Below are 15,797 nucleotides of genomic sequence, written 5' to 3'. Positions count from 1 at the left end.
AAAACGCACATAATTTTCCTCCGTAAAACATTCGGTATGCGTATTTTTTTACCCATGGATGTTAGTTCACTGTCGCGAATAAATGCCGGTGCTTGAAGAGAGTTTTAAGCTCTGTTGAACACCGCTGTTTTGCGGCTGGTCAACCTCTGTGCATCTCGTAGCCAAGTCCCTCCTGATGAATGTTTGACTTCCCTGTGAGTTGAAAAGTTAGTAGTCTTACTTTTATGATCGTTCCCTACAGACGGTTTTTGATGATGAAAATGAAACTTCCGGTTAGTAATGACCACCGTCTTTTTACAAAACCCATAGGTATCCGGGCTTTATGAGGTAAAAAGCTGGCAAAATTTCCTATTCCATTTGTGCTCAGTTCCACTTGGTTTTCCGTGGACGCCTGTAGTCTTGAAGCGACACAGTTCCCATACCATCACACTGTATGGCTGGCTGCCGATTTAGCTAACAATAAGATAAAACAGGTGACTCTTTAACAGCTTGGTTTGCTTGCTCGAACGCCCTTTGCTGCTCTTCACTCAACTTCCACGGTACACTGCTGTGTTAGTCGGTAGCATCAAATTGGCTGTTTCGGGTAAGACAAAATGACTGAGGGCAATTAATCATGTCATTCAGCCTAAAGACCGCTTTGATGTCACTCGGAATACACATTTCCTGGGTTGCAAGGATTTTCTCGGGACCTGTGCACGAGCCACTTTTTGACGGTAGATTTTCGTGAAAAGTAAAGCACTCAATCAGATATAATACTTTACCCGAAGAGACAAGAGTACCCTGTACGGCATGGCGTTTGAGAAAACACTCTGAATTGTTGTCTTATTCAAGACCATCTGGATATTAGTAGGTCGTCACCAACAAAGATTGCTTTTGGAATTCTAACTCTCAAAGCAATCTTTTGCAGAAAATATCGCCGGAGATGTTTGACATGAGTGGATGATTTAGACCCTCAAATCATTTAAAAGTTTCAACAAACGTAGTTTTGTAACATGATTTGTAACTGAGTCCTCGCTTCAAGGTGGCGGACAAGAGATCGATCACGATGCAAAGCAACACAAAATTCAGCGACTTGAGATCGATCTAAAATCACAAGTTGCCTGATTTTTCCCGAAATAATGCAATCAAACTGATGCGGTCCATCGGTTTGCTGACTTATAATCTGACAACCAACGCCAACAGGCAACATCTCACAGAGCTACTGAAATCCTTTTTGGTATCAACGCCACGGGAACCAGACCACCTACAGCGGACCAACTGGAGTCTCATGGCATTTTTATCAGAAAAACCAGAGGCGTATTTCCAGAAAATAGTGCCAGGACTCAGAGTAGAAAGAAAATTATTACTACTACTGGCGATAACGAAAATCGGCCATCTAAAGTATGGGGCCACACACGGTAGTCTGCTGTTCAACTGAAAAGGATTTATCTGATGTACCCCAATCAGTCCGCTCAAAAATCTCTCTCTGTTGAGAAATGTTTAAACTGCGTTCTGAGCTACGATGTTACATTTTCGTTTAACAGTAGTTATCTGTTTGGTTTTGGTGCCATAGAGATCACATCTTTGTATAGTTGATTTCAATAAGCACGGATGCATCACTCGATGAGATAAAACATGTCGTATGTCTTATCCCCGTGTGTTGAAGAAAATGTATGACATCCCTAAACTCCACAATGCATGCGTCAAGTCACCGGGGAAAAATATGGCTTGTCAAGTGGCCCACTGAGCGAGCTGAGCTAAGTTCAAATTCAGCCGGAAGCACATCCAACATACAAGAGCAGTGAGGCCTTTACAGAGGCTACCTGACATTCTCAACCAGCATGGATACTACTAGAAATAGGTGAAAAGCACTGGTCAAAGCACATTCAACTGACCGCATGTTCCAGGGTATCATCTATATTCGAGGGAATATCTCTCCACAGGCTGTCAAAATCGGAGGTGCTTCATCCCTATTAATAAAGCATATATATATATATATATATATATATATATATATATATAAAACATAGACACAAAAAAAAACTCGACAAGAAATCAGTCTCATCTAGAGGGCGGGTTGCGGTGTTTTCTCAGTTTGTGGAATGAGGAGATTATCACCATTGAAAACTGCATGGACTCTGGTGAACACATTGGAATAGTTCAGCACCTTACATTGTAACACATTCCAATGAGTCTTCGACGTATCGCATAAACTGTCGGGTTCCATTGCATTAGCTGAGGCTATTAGGTTCGTTAAGGTTTAGTCTTCATATGGTCCCGATCAAGAACCTTTGAATCAAGCTAGTTTGATCGTCTGAGACTGAAACTGCTGTGACTGCTGTTGCACCGGTAAAACTACCATCTAAATACCTACCAATAGAATTGTAAAGTTTCTGACGAGTGGTCAAGTGAAATGATCACAAATCGTCAATGGGAGCTATTCCAATGGAATAGTACTATACTTCTGGACGGTTGCACGTACGTCAGCCTAATTTGCCTCAGTCTATTGAGGCATCTATTGATGCGTCCATTCGATTTTTAAAGGTTGAGTTGTTGTAGAAAAACCTTGATGCTTTCATAATTTTGTCCAGGAATGAGGCGCATCGATAAGTAAACGTCTTAGTACCAATGTGTTTGTTGGATATGAATAAGAGAACCAACTAAGGATCACTGTCTCTTGTGGCAGTTACCCTGGAAACAAACAAGCGCAAGTTGCCGGTGTTGTTTTCAACATACATCACCGTCCAGTTGAGTGATTTTTACTGATTCGACTTCATTTTTGTCCGGATTCACATTCTAACCGAAACTAGTGTGATGGATGACTTCTCTAAACCTAAATATACCCCCGAAAATAACATCATTCTGCTAAATTTGAATAGTATTATGCATATGATTACTCCCGGTGTTTGATAACAAGTGTAGGATTGCTTTCTTCTCTGCTTAGGACGTGTCCTTCTTTCCGAGCCAGAGGAGTGGTTTTTGTTCCAGTCAATAGAAGACAAACAATGAAATAAAAGATTAAAGTAGCAATACATCGATTCGTGTTTTCAGGAACCTCACACTACTCGGGAACAATACAAGCGGTGAATCCATTTGACCGACCACGAAATCACAATGGAATACCTTTACTATGTGGTGACACATTCTGACATTAGAGTGCCCAATTTTATAAGCTGTCACATTCGAGACCCGATAGTAAAATCACTGCGCTCAATACGCAAAAAATCTACTGTCACTGACGTTAACGGGAGATGGTAACCAGAATACATAGGTTTTTTAATCTCTTGTATATACAACGATTTCTGTGTAGTTATCGTCAGCAAGTTCCTAGGTATCCTGGTTTCACGAAATAAAACAGTGCATTCAAGTACTGAAACCAGTTTGTTCACCCTCCAACCAAACCAGACATTCTCTAATGATAAAAGAGAGGTTGCTTCCATCTACTGCATTTAGGTTAAAATTATTCTCTAGACTGGTCCGGGGTAGATTACTTCCGTAGTAAAATTACTATCGTTCATAAAACATTGGAATGTTATTCACTGGGAGAATTCTATTTATAAAAGGATATATATATATAAACTTACGTGAGCCGGGAAGCTTCTTCAGGTCAGAACGTGCGGAGAAATGAGTCTTAACTGTCCACCTCGCTCGTTTCATCTCATTCTAGATGAACATGAACATCTGTGTTATGGTATGTATTGTGTTGTGATTGTCGTGTAGTGATTGTGGATTTGGGTTTGGTCAGCATAAGACCTATGAGTATTTGATTCTCGATTGTTCGTCTTTTGTTTAGTCTACAGGGTTCACGTGGTTTGCAAACCGGTATGTAATACAGGTTGACTAGTGACCTTTGAGTCGCCACCGGTCATTTTTCCCTGATCAACTCTGCCCAAATACCGTATCAAGCCACCCCGAAGCAGCCCACTAAGCGCCTGCCTCTCTCGGGGGGGGGGACGTTGGTATAATTGAACTAAGCAGGTGAATGGAAAAAACAGAAACACCGCCTTTCAACCGAGGATTCGTCCGGTAGGTGACGCCAGTCAATGATTAAAATCCGAGAACCACAGATGTTTCACCCTTATTAGGAATCATAAACAGTGCACGTCCCACGAAACCCAGAGAGTTTCTAAACCGCGAAATTTCGGCCACTGTTTGAACACTTAAGCATTCGACGCATTTCGTGTTGGACTGTCTAAAATCATCTTGTTTCAACCAGTTTTTCATTGGATTTTCGGGTTTTCACTTCACGGTTGGACCATATTCAGGCGTTGAGTCAAACGTCCTCAACTCATCATCGGGCTTCTTTTGTCCGAAAAGCTTCGTGTATGGAAGATCGAATACTAATCCATGGGGAGTTTTAGAAGCAGTTTCTGGTTTGCACACCAATTAATTCTACTATTAACCTGGAACCTCATCTTAAAAACGGTGCGTGAAAGACCGCTACTTATTCTTCACCGCACCGTAGAGAAACAGTACTGCGAGCAGCTGCAGCAGTACAAAGTCGATCGAGCTCCTTGGAGCGTGATGATGAATTGCAAGCAATTTGTCGAAATTTATTGCACTTCCACTTCAAAACAGCCTTTTTTACCGTCCGTGTTCAACACTGGACTCACTTGTCTTGCCATAATATACGAGCATGTTCAACCAAACGCGCTTGTTACCAGGTTGGCAAACAGTATGTGATGTTTCGCCTTTGATCGGTTAAGATTTAGATGGTCCACAAATGAGGTGTTTGGAGGCGGAAATGAAGTACACATTGATCGAGCTGCGCTGTGAAAACAAATAGCTTGGACTAGTTGTTCTCAGAAGCCTTGCCCAACTGGCGGAACTTCCGTTTTCATGTCCAGAAGAAAAGGAAATCGTTGAAACTCTCAGCACGAAAAAAGTAGATGTCTATAAATCAGCTAGAAAATTCCGCGACGAACTGTCATGCCCACAAACTGACCGCATTGTCCCTCACCAGACACGTGAGATGGCCCATGGATTTACTAAAAAGATTAGGGCTGGCTTATTCCTCCAATATGTTTATTATTTTTACAGATGGGTAATTTTAAAAATACCAATGATGCTTGTCTTGATGAGCCTTTTCTAGGTACGGACCAACTTGAGACTTTTAAACGCCCGGTGGGACACCGAGAGGAATATTTTATAAGGTTGAATCAAGCAAAACTTTTCGATTTTCTTGAACAAGTTTCTATTTCAACAGATAATACACCTTCGCTTCTACCAGTTGCACTAAAATATATGTAACTTGCTTTTAAGCTTACCAAAATACATCATTTGAGGAATACACTATTTCAAATGGAAACAGAATCTGACGAATCCAGAGAGGACGACCGACTCTTAGACAGGAGCCCGAATCAAAGTTCATCATGTCAATTCAGGCAAGTGTTTTCTGTATCTGGGGAATATCTATTCATAGATAAATGTGGCAACTGCAACAGAGGGTTTATAGTTGTGCCAGACAGACAATAAATAATGTAAAGTAACTCGTCTGAGAGTCATGTTTGTTGTAGTCCATATCTAGTAGCGCTTTTTCGGAAAGTGAAAGTGCATATGTTTGTGTTTTGTCGCCAGTGTCCTTATTTTCTTTGGAACCACATGAAGGTTGGTTCTGCCCACTTGAACACACGATTTTCCGTTATCCTGTGTCCTGCTTTATCAATGTCCACGTAACCTCTGAGCTTGGCATCCCCTACCCTGGTACTCTGGTCGATGCTGGGGTGATATCTGTTCTTGGCCCTTCCCAATTCCGGCTGGTGACCTCTACTGATACAGAAGGGAATTTCTGGAAGCAGGTACTCTAAGAACACACGATTTTCCGTTATCCTGTGTCCTGCTTTATCAATGTCCACGTAACCTCTGAGCTTGGCATCCCCTACCCTGGTACTCTGGTCGATGCTGGGGTGATATCTGTTCTTGGCCCTTCCCAATTCCGGCTGGTGACCTCTACTGATACAGAAGGGAATTTCTGGAAGCATGGTACTCTAAGGTGGACTCGATCGATCGATGCGTTGAGCTGGATCCAACTTACGGACCACTACGCGCAAAGGACCAACATCTCAACCTGGATATTCAAGGAGAAACGAATATCGGATTCACAGGGAAACATGGAACGCCTTGCCATAAGGTCGATGAAAGTAACAAGCGGAACTCGGAGGGGTCAAGAACAGGGGTCTCTTCAGTATCGACCACAGTACGATGGCAGAGAATCCCAAGCTCAGAGGTCGCATGGACATCGACGAATCAGGACACGAGATGACAGAGCAACCAATCGAATCGCCCGACTGAGCAACTAACCGTGATCGAAAGTCAGCACCGGCTAGCAGCAAATATGTTAACACACGCAACACTACTCAACGGGCAACCACCTCCCATCGCTACGCATTACTACGCACCATAACAACACACTGATGTCACCTCGGTTGGTGATGAGACTTTTGCAATCAAGTCGCCCAACTCAGCGGACAAACCAACGACCACCAAGCTACCTGAGTCACCAACATTTTCCTCTATGGAACACATTTCCCATTTGGGAAAAGAAACTCCTGTTTCTGCTAAACATAGCTTGGGAACACAAACTGACTAGACTACAGATCACACAGTCGCAGTCCAAATGAACGAGGTTGCCATTTCAGAAATCCTTGAGGATTTATAATTTGTGTTGTAGATGGGTATTACTAACTGTATACGACGGCTGAAAATTGATTATAGAATTTTTTGGAAAGCATGATAAACTCGGCAAATGGATGTCCAAATTTCCCTTCCCCCCAGAAGTAACCTCATTAATTTCGTTGGCAATCTGAAATTTTGTCCACCGGGCTTGTAAACATAGGTTGAATGATTATACGCACCCATAAGCGGTTTCGAAAAAGTGAGGCTTATACCGAAAGGGACAGGAACAATTGTTGCAGCTAGGCCCAAGTTATTTAATCGCCGTCACCTGGTTGGCTGCAAACCTTCAGCTTTAGTTGATTTCGGCAGTTTAACATGCCTTGTTTGGTTATGCTGCAAAACAGACTCTTCAGAAGTCTATTTATAAAAGAAAGTGAGAACAAAATGACTCATACAGTAAACCCACAAAGACGACCAGAACTGGAATCAGTTAGAAATAAACTCTCTATGGGAGGTCTGACCAACAGACTGTGGTTGGCAGGAAAAGCTGTTCTTGACATTCCAACGAAGTGACTTCTCCCAGCATGATATATTGTCATATCTCCTCTACCAAGGCAGAACATCTTTCACGTTTTTGAAACGGAAAATATATTCACAGTTCATTAGTTGACCGTTACTGCTAGCTGGATCATGCACAAAGTAACCAGTTTAAACTGTGTTAACGCCATACGAAAAAAAACTAATTACTATAAACAGAGTCAAGCCATTCCCAAATATACCGGTCCCTTTTCGTGTGATGGTCGTTCAACTCACACATGGATCCTAAAATGTTTATTCATATTACACATTGATCTGACATTTGCTGTCACATGCACTCAGCGCTTACTGAGGCCAAGATCGTCATCACTTCGGATGAGTGCTTGAGAAATTTAACCAAACTGTGCGTCATTGCGCCATCGGGTTTCTGTGGGTGTAACAAATTCTAGAATAATCAAAAGAGGTGCATCAAAGGTCGAGAGTAGGAAATTTTGAGGGAGGCCACCAGGTGAAAAGGTATAGCAACGACTAAGGACCACACTCATAATAGTGGTTTCAGATACACTAGTCTCTATGATGTCGCCATTTCGATTGAACAGGTTGGCTCAACCGACGAAAATATGGTTGACAAGTCCAATAAGTCTGACAAGTTACCATTCTGTGTTTCTATCGTGCCTACCATCACGTACCGTTTATATTTTCTAAAGTAGAGTTGGTTAAATCTTCCTCCGACTTTCCATACAGTTTGTTCCTTTTGGAAGGGCCATTTCACCCTCACGACCGGGTACTACTTTGACCATGCAAACAGGAGTTAAAAAATGAATACGAAACGCAGATTTTGTAAAATTATGCAATATTAAGGTATCTGGTTCAAGTTTTGACATTTTATAATTCATTTTAAATGCAGTCATGGCACAAACTCTCAATATAACTGTGCTTCAGCACCATATTTGTGCTTATTCTGTTAGGTGGATCCTCAGATTCCTGAAGTTTCACTATTTTAACCCTTTATAGACCCCAGAAGGGAGTTGAAGCAATCGAGCCCTTGATCTGTTGGCTTAGTGCCAAGCTGTTAAAACATTCACCATAGTCTCTAGACGGATTCTGCAAGACTCAGGGACTAAATCTTCTCTGTAATCCACATGGAGGAGTTGGAAAAGCGGCTTCGAGAGCCAATCGGAGAGCGAAAAGGACGTAAAGGAAACTACTCACAAGGTTGCTGAAAACTCTTCGGCAGCAGCCTTTTGAGTAGTTTCCTTTATGAAAATATACTGCGATATCTCAAATATCGTGCCAACTGAAACATGAGTCGGCCTGTGTGCAGCACATTCAGTTGTAGAATATCATAAGCGAGAGATTCAGTGAAGTCTCTCGTGAAAACCAAATTGATTTGCAAATGAGTGTACTTCTCGAAAGGACGTATGTTTATTTTTCTTCCATGGTTCAGTAAGTCGTTCCGTCACCTGTCAGCCGGATGGTCACTTGAATTCCGAAGAAGCCTTTCTACTGGTCAAGGTTGGGAAGTATATGCATGTTTTCAGCCTGATCCGTTGGTGATGCTCCCGTTAGACAACAGAATTTTACCAACTGAAACCCGCGAACAAAACGGGTTGGAGATAAAAGCCGTCAAACATTCAGCGGAACATTGTTAGGATACTGGAATGAGGCGCGAATCATTCGACGCAAACGCTACTTGTTTCTCACTTTCACAGATGAACCTCCTTTGGAATCGTCGTCTTTTACTACGTCATCATCGTTTATTTATGGCATCGTGTACTCTTGATCTTTCGCCTATTGACGTACATCTAAAGTAGGTTACAACCACCGAAAATCCCGTTCACTTTTTTCAGAACCAAACTGCCGAAACGTTTGCACGGTAACTGCCAATACCAATAAAATTGATGCAAAGATTTTCGTAATCAGATTGTCTTTCTGATCCTCAAAAACTGATCAAGATTGTTCTTCCGGAAATCCGTGGAAAGACCGGGCATTTTGCTGCGCGTACTACGAATAAAATAGTCGACGTTCTGGTTCACTTTGGAGTTGGTTGCCTATTAGCACAGTTGTTCTCCTGATCAAATAGCTTCAGGAAGTAGTCCTCTGGCTTGTTTTGATACTCGCGGTCAGGCAAAAAAAAGCCTGAAGAACGAATCTGGCCAAAGTACGGGCAACACACCGTGATTCCATGCCGACAGACATGCAATGGTAAGACGTATGCCAACTGACACTAATTAAGCCGATCAAAAATGTAATATGCACGTGTAAAATCTGAAAAATTGACAGGTAGGACGCTGATTAAAATGTTATATGGAATGATATTCGGATTCTCTGAGGTTAAATGAAAGGTTCATCTGTGAATAAAAACTTTAACCTGTGAAATCGTTCCTAATTAGGTGTTCACGCGAAATTGGTGAGAAGCAGAAGAAACTCAAACAGACAACAAAGGTGTTCGGTGTTACTTCACGTGGGGACGAATTACATTTTTTCCTATTTCAACCGGCTTGCGAGGATTTAAGCAGCACACAGCGCTTGCTTTTACTCCTGAAATGTTCACAATTTGGCGCTTGGGAAAGCATTATCAGACGGACGGTAACATTTGATCATCTATTTCTTTTGTTTAACTGGCCTCATCCAACCGACATCATCAACCACAGTGAGGAGTGAACTTCAAATTTGCTGAAATTGGTGTTTGGTACCGAAGAGTCAAGGTTGATAAAAGTGGTATAAAGTGGTTGGCCCCCAGAGACTAATATACTAGTGATTGTCCGGCTAAGCCGGACCCAATGACCGTATAAAAAGATCTGTACACAAATCTAGTTCGAGAAAATTCCAATGCCTGACCGCCTCTGCGATAAAGGAAAAGCTCTGTTGTCAACACCATCAAGCATCTAAAGTGGTACTTCACAGATTGAAACAAGACGATCCCTGATATCAGGCAGAAACAGAACTCTTCAGTTTGCTTTGTTGGTCACACAGCAATACGAACTATATACGCTCAGGCACACGGCTGAATTCTTGGCGGGTGTGGAATTCTCCAAGAAGCAGAAAAAAATTCATAGTTATACACTGAGATGGTTCAACGAGTGTTCTATAGCCGTTGCAATTGGTTGGTGAAAGTTGAGTTACAGCTTCCAGCAAGGAATGGATTTGTAAAAGCTTGTTCAGTCTTCCCATCGGCTCTTCTTTTTCATGTCACTTTTGGACGAACAGTGGAGATGGTGTCTTGCGTGTAGCTTACCCGGAAGGGTCTCTGTTTCCGCGTTCCATTAGACACCGTTCTCTTTTTGTGGAAGTGCCCTTTTGAAGGAAAGCACGGATATCATGAATGTTTTTACCGAAGAGATTTTTTACTGTTCTAGCATAGATGTGATTGGCATGTTGTTATGTTCATTAGTCTTTTTCCTATCAATAAAGCATTACGTAATGACAGGTTGACTTCCGGTTCCGTTCCACGTGTAAGATAAATTTATGTGTGGGTGCAGTACCCAGAATGGAGACAGAATCGAGTGGCATATTATGCACTATAGTATTAACATCAACCTATCCACCAGGTTAACCAAAAACCTCATCGATTAGTATCGCGTACCATATTTCCAAGCCTTCGACGAGTGAATCTGTCCGTGAAATCATCCATTCAACATGAACCGATCGCTCTTCGGATAAAAGTAAGACCAGTTTTCTCACTTGCCTGAAAATCATGTTTTCGGTTTCTCATGCCTTTTGATGTGTGTTACAGCAAACATTAAAGCAAGAAAGTCCACGAAAAGTAAAGTCTAAATACACTATTTATCCTTTTAAAATATTTGTAACATTGATGCGGCGAACAAAATGAAATGTCGTGTATGCTGTGTTTTGACCAAGGTGGGGTGTACAAGTTTTAACACTAGATGACTGTTTGCCTACACTGTGCCAAGGAGGACTGTGAATGTTCACAGTATAGCGTACTGGAATACGGGCTTTGTGTATTCTATGTTGTTGTGTAGTGGTGAGGCAATTTTTCTACGGTTTCTTCATAGATCTGCCAGAGAAAGCAGCAATTTACACCAGGATGAGGCCACTTTTCTTCCAGTGTTGATTCCGCCCAAACGTGTTTGAAACCCCATTGTTTGGCTCACCGACTTATGGTTAAGGTGAAGCCAAAACCACATGTATGGATTGGGTGGCAGTACGAAATTTTCACCGTACAAGACCCGAAGCCAGTCTGTTTTACTTCGGCAGTGCAAGAAGTTACTGCGAGGGTTTTCTTTCAGTTAACGGTTACATCAACGTATTATTCCGCAGACAGTCCTAACGATCAGTCAAATCGCTCAATGGTTGCTGTGAATTCTGCCTTTTGAATGAAAGTCTTTAAGTGCGCCGTTAACTCCAGAATGCCTATTTGGCCGAGCTTGCCCTGTGAGACGATTTCACTTAATGTCTTTTGCAGAAGGCTCAAAAAGTGCATTGCAGGTCTTTTTAAAGAAGACCTTTTAAAAACTCGTTCGGTTAGTACAACTCAGAACGTGTCCACTGCACTGGGGCTATAGAGTAACATTAAACGAGTCTCCGGTTTCCGATCGACTACTGACGGGCCATTTCAAGGCAAAATACTCCGTACGGACCACAATATCTGTCAGGTCAGTTAGGACTCAGACTGTTCTTTCATCTTTGGGCAAGTTGCTTGATTTCGATCAATACGATCAAAATTTCAAATGGGTTCCGCTTATTCTAGTGTTTGGTTAGAGAGCACAACTTAACACTGAAAGTTTGTACATGAGATGAATGACGGAAGAAGAAGACTTGTATCAAAATACAACATACTATTGTTTGTCTCAATCATGAAAGTGAATATCTACTTTTCGCTTAGGGGTTGAAGCGCCTGAACAGGTTAAGCGTATCAGCTGGAACACTCCATCATTTGGCTAGTAAACACGTTTCGTTGCTTGGATGAGACAGTCTGCGAATTCCAGTGCGAACTTGCTTTTTCAATTTACAGCCCCAACAGGTTTTTTTGTTTCCGAAAGTGGCTGTCACCGTTCTAATCATATCCCTAGGGAAACTGGTGGAACATGCGAGTTACGAACAGTAGCTTATGGAACAGTCCCAAGTCCCTCTAACCAATTGCAACTCTGAAGTATATAAATGGATAAGAAACAGAGGGGGAATTTCTCAGCCCAAAATCACTTCTGGTTTGTGATAATTCCTTAACAACAGGAATGATGGAAGTCTGACAAGTGGGGTCAACAACGTCCTTGGAAAATGAACTCTGTTCCAGAAGAACCAGAAGTTACTCACAAGACATGTTCGCTTGATTGGTCGGTATTCAGCATTGTCCGAATTATGCCTCCCATACATAGGTTTCGGTGAAAAGTTTGGCTTCAGCATACGAAATAAACCAACAGACCGGGATGGGTGAAAAACAGGGGAAAAAACCTTATTCAACCGAAAACACTCAGCTGTCGGGTTTTCCAAATCAGACCTCGTTGCCCTCGCTTTTATGTAATGATAGATGAATTTGTGAATTCTCACCAAGTAGATGAGGTGCCAAACAAATGAAAACTGTTGAAATATCTTGAGATATTTCAACTAATGCTGTTGCCAAAAAATAGTTTCCGTTGAAACTTTCTAGAGGTCCACATGGCTGCTCAAATCAATGCAACATCTTACAGACCTCAAGGTGCCGTTCAGTTGTCGCATGTTTAGTTGCGCCATATATTAAGGTTCAACTTATGGAAATTTTCGAAGAAGCGACATATTTAGACAACCAGAATAATTGCACACTGTCGCAGTTAAACTTGCTCACTTTATTTAAGATTGTGGAATTGGATCACGCTGGTGAACCTTTGATAATATATAAAGATGCGCGGCCTCAGAAGTGCCACGTTTTATATATTATAGTATGATTGTTGCCCGAAGCGAAGGTTTCTGTTGTGATATACCATTTTCTTTGACTTCGGACCACGAAGTGCATAATAACTTATCAGAAGAAACTTAAAAACCTGTAGGAAGGAACGCATCTAGCCTGTTTTACATCCAGAGATGTGCTAATCTCTTCAGTAGTGAAGTGCCAAGAAAAATGTGAACCTCTATTTGTGCAGCCTAAGTATTCGTGTGAAATCAGGGATGCTTTAAGAACTTCCTTCCCCAGCCGACGAGAATGGCGAAAACAATCGCTTCCGCCTTGCAAAATATCGCACGCAATGCAAAAATACTTATTTGTCTAAAAAAACAGCCTTTCTCTAGAGCGTGCCATCAGATGACTTGAAAAGTTCAGCAGAGTCAATTCGATGAATACAACGTGTTTGTTGTGGAGTGCATTTATTTCGAATACTCCCATCGACCGCTAGTTTATTGCAAAACGTCAGTTGGGTTCAAACTGCGCACGTACAAATAGCAGTTGGACGACTCAGTGGCATTGTGTAGGTTAATCAGGGAAACATTAAACACGGTCACCACAATGGCAGTATGATTTCGTGACGTACAACATTTTCTACACGTAAGATCAGTTGTTGTCTCTTGAACAATAAAGCTCCGCTCATTGCAGGTTGAACAGAAAGCCAAACGAGTCACTCGGTATTTGTTCGTGACTTTTTCCAATCATGTGTCTGACGATCAATGGCGAAGGTATTCGGGCTCCTTGGTTAGTCTCGTGGGTGACTTGTGTAATGCAGTTTGGTAGAAGCTCGCTAACTGGTTGACATAGCCATCTTTCTGTGCCGCTAATGTGTTAGTCACCGGAGCCTCAGCTCTGAAATGGCGAACAGGAATAGTCAGCTAGTCGACATGTTGGTTCAGTGAGCGAGTTTAAAACAACAGGTATATTTCCGCTGTTGGGTAAGACCAATGTGGAATAGGTAATAGTTTCAGGAACACATCAATGCTTAGATGACCACCTCCGAATTGCAGCGATAAAAGTTATGCTTTCCTCGTGGTTGACAATGTTGTGCTAGTTCCACTGGCTCTCAATGTTTGGATTACGATCTGTTCTTGTTGAATATGGTCTTCAAAGCCTTGAACCTTGTTAGCAAACACATAACAGCGTTATCAGAGGCGTACCACAACGCATTTATTCTATCGTTGTAATTATCTTCCCCCATTGTGTGTAGATTTATTCCAACGTGTGTTTTGGCCGAAATAGGTAAATCCAGAAAAATTAACAAGTATGATTTAAAAACGGACGTTGGTTTTTACTGCCTGACTGCCAAAGTGTTCCTACTTCAACGGTTAGGCTCCGACTAACGAAGAACTGGCATTTCAAATCCAGACAATTAGTGAGGAGGCGTTAACTAATTTGGACCGAGGCCTAACCTAATTTTGATGACCTTGAATATGGTAACCTTAGATGATATTTGTAACGTACATCTCTGTTTTCTTTGACAGTTTGATTTAGTTGATAAAGCAGAGTCAAGAAATAAAGTACAGTTGTTTCATTCTTGTTATGCATTATGCGCGTAGTGCGTCCAATGAGTCTATGGGGGGGGGGGTGATCCGGAGCTTTAGGACTTCACACACGAGGGTGCACACCCATCTTCTTTTCTGAATAGTTCGCAAGCAACGAGGTAATCTGCATCTGAGTTAAGTTACCTGTTGCAGCAATGAGTGGTGGCGATTTAAAACCGAAAAACACCTGTACAACGCTCTCGACCTTGTGGAACTCATTAACTGCGCTTATAGGATGAGGTATTATTCGCAATTTCCTAGTGTACTCACTCCCCATGAGGTTTAATTGAAGTGGCGTTCAAACAGTCTATTAGACCGAATGAGGATGAGCAAGAATTCACTTTCAGTTCGCTTGCCCCAATCTCGTTAATTTATGTCCGCACCCGGGCATCGACTGTCATTGTCCTAAACGAATAAATAACTCGTCCAATTTGTGTGTTACTGATAGTTAAATTGCAGAGGCGCTTTCCTTCTGTTTTCACACTGGCTTGCACACACCACTGATGATTACTCATCACCAAAATGCCCACGTTTGCAAAGCAAGCACAGAACTAGTTCCCTCATCGTGTGTCGGGATATAGAATGTTTGTTAGGGTGTCAAAACTTTCGTCCAAAATGACAGCTAGGCAAAGTAAAGTGAGGCAGTTGTGTACAGGAAATTGTCATCAAAGTGGTCGGTGGAGTTTACACTGGGTGTACATTCGTCAACATAAACAGAAAATCTGACAGTGCGATTCCATTATTGGAAATGTTGTCTATTTATTCTGCATCCCAAGGTACAAATAACGAGGTTACCGGTGTACCTAGAGACAGAAAAGTTCGCACTCGCCACTCTGCTGTTATAGAACATAGAAAGGACAGGTGAACGTGACCAACGTCTAAAAATTTGATGAAAAAAATAACAGATTTAATTATTTCGGATTCGCTGAGCCGCGAAAACACACTGGTGAAGTAGAGGAACTGGTGCAAGTAAGGATTCTTCCAACATGCCCCACCGCCAAAATTTCCAGAAATAATTCTCAGAGTTTCCACTCATGCGCTTCTCACAAAGTGCCTTAGGAGTATACATACACAAAAGACCCGGAATGCTTGCGCGAATTCATTACCGAATGGTTTTTCATTCCTACCAGTCAGACTTGGGATGTTGTTAAAAACGGGCCTTTGGATCCACCGAACGAATTTCATTCACACAATATTTTTTGCAACTTATCCATCCTGGGCATTTCGTAAGACCCACAGGCATTTGA

Source organism: Opisthorchis viverrini (genome assembly GCF_000715545.1).
Source record: "Opisthorchis viverrini unplaced genomic scaffold opera_v5_174, whole genome shotgun sequence".
NCBI classification, from domain to species: domain Eukaryota; kingdom Metazoa; phylum Platyhelminthes; class Trematoda; order Opisthorchiida; family Opisthorchiidae; genus Opisthorchis; species Opisthorchis viverrini.
The sequence above is the reverse complement of the archived record's forward strand: the minus strand, read 5'-3'. Positions refer to the sequence as shown.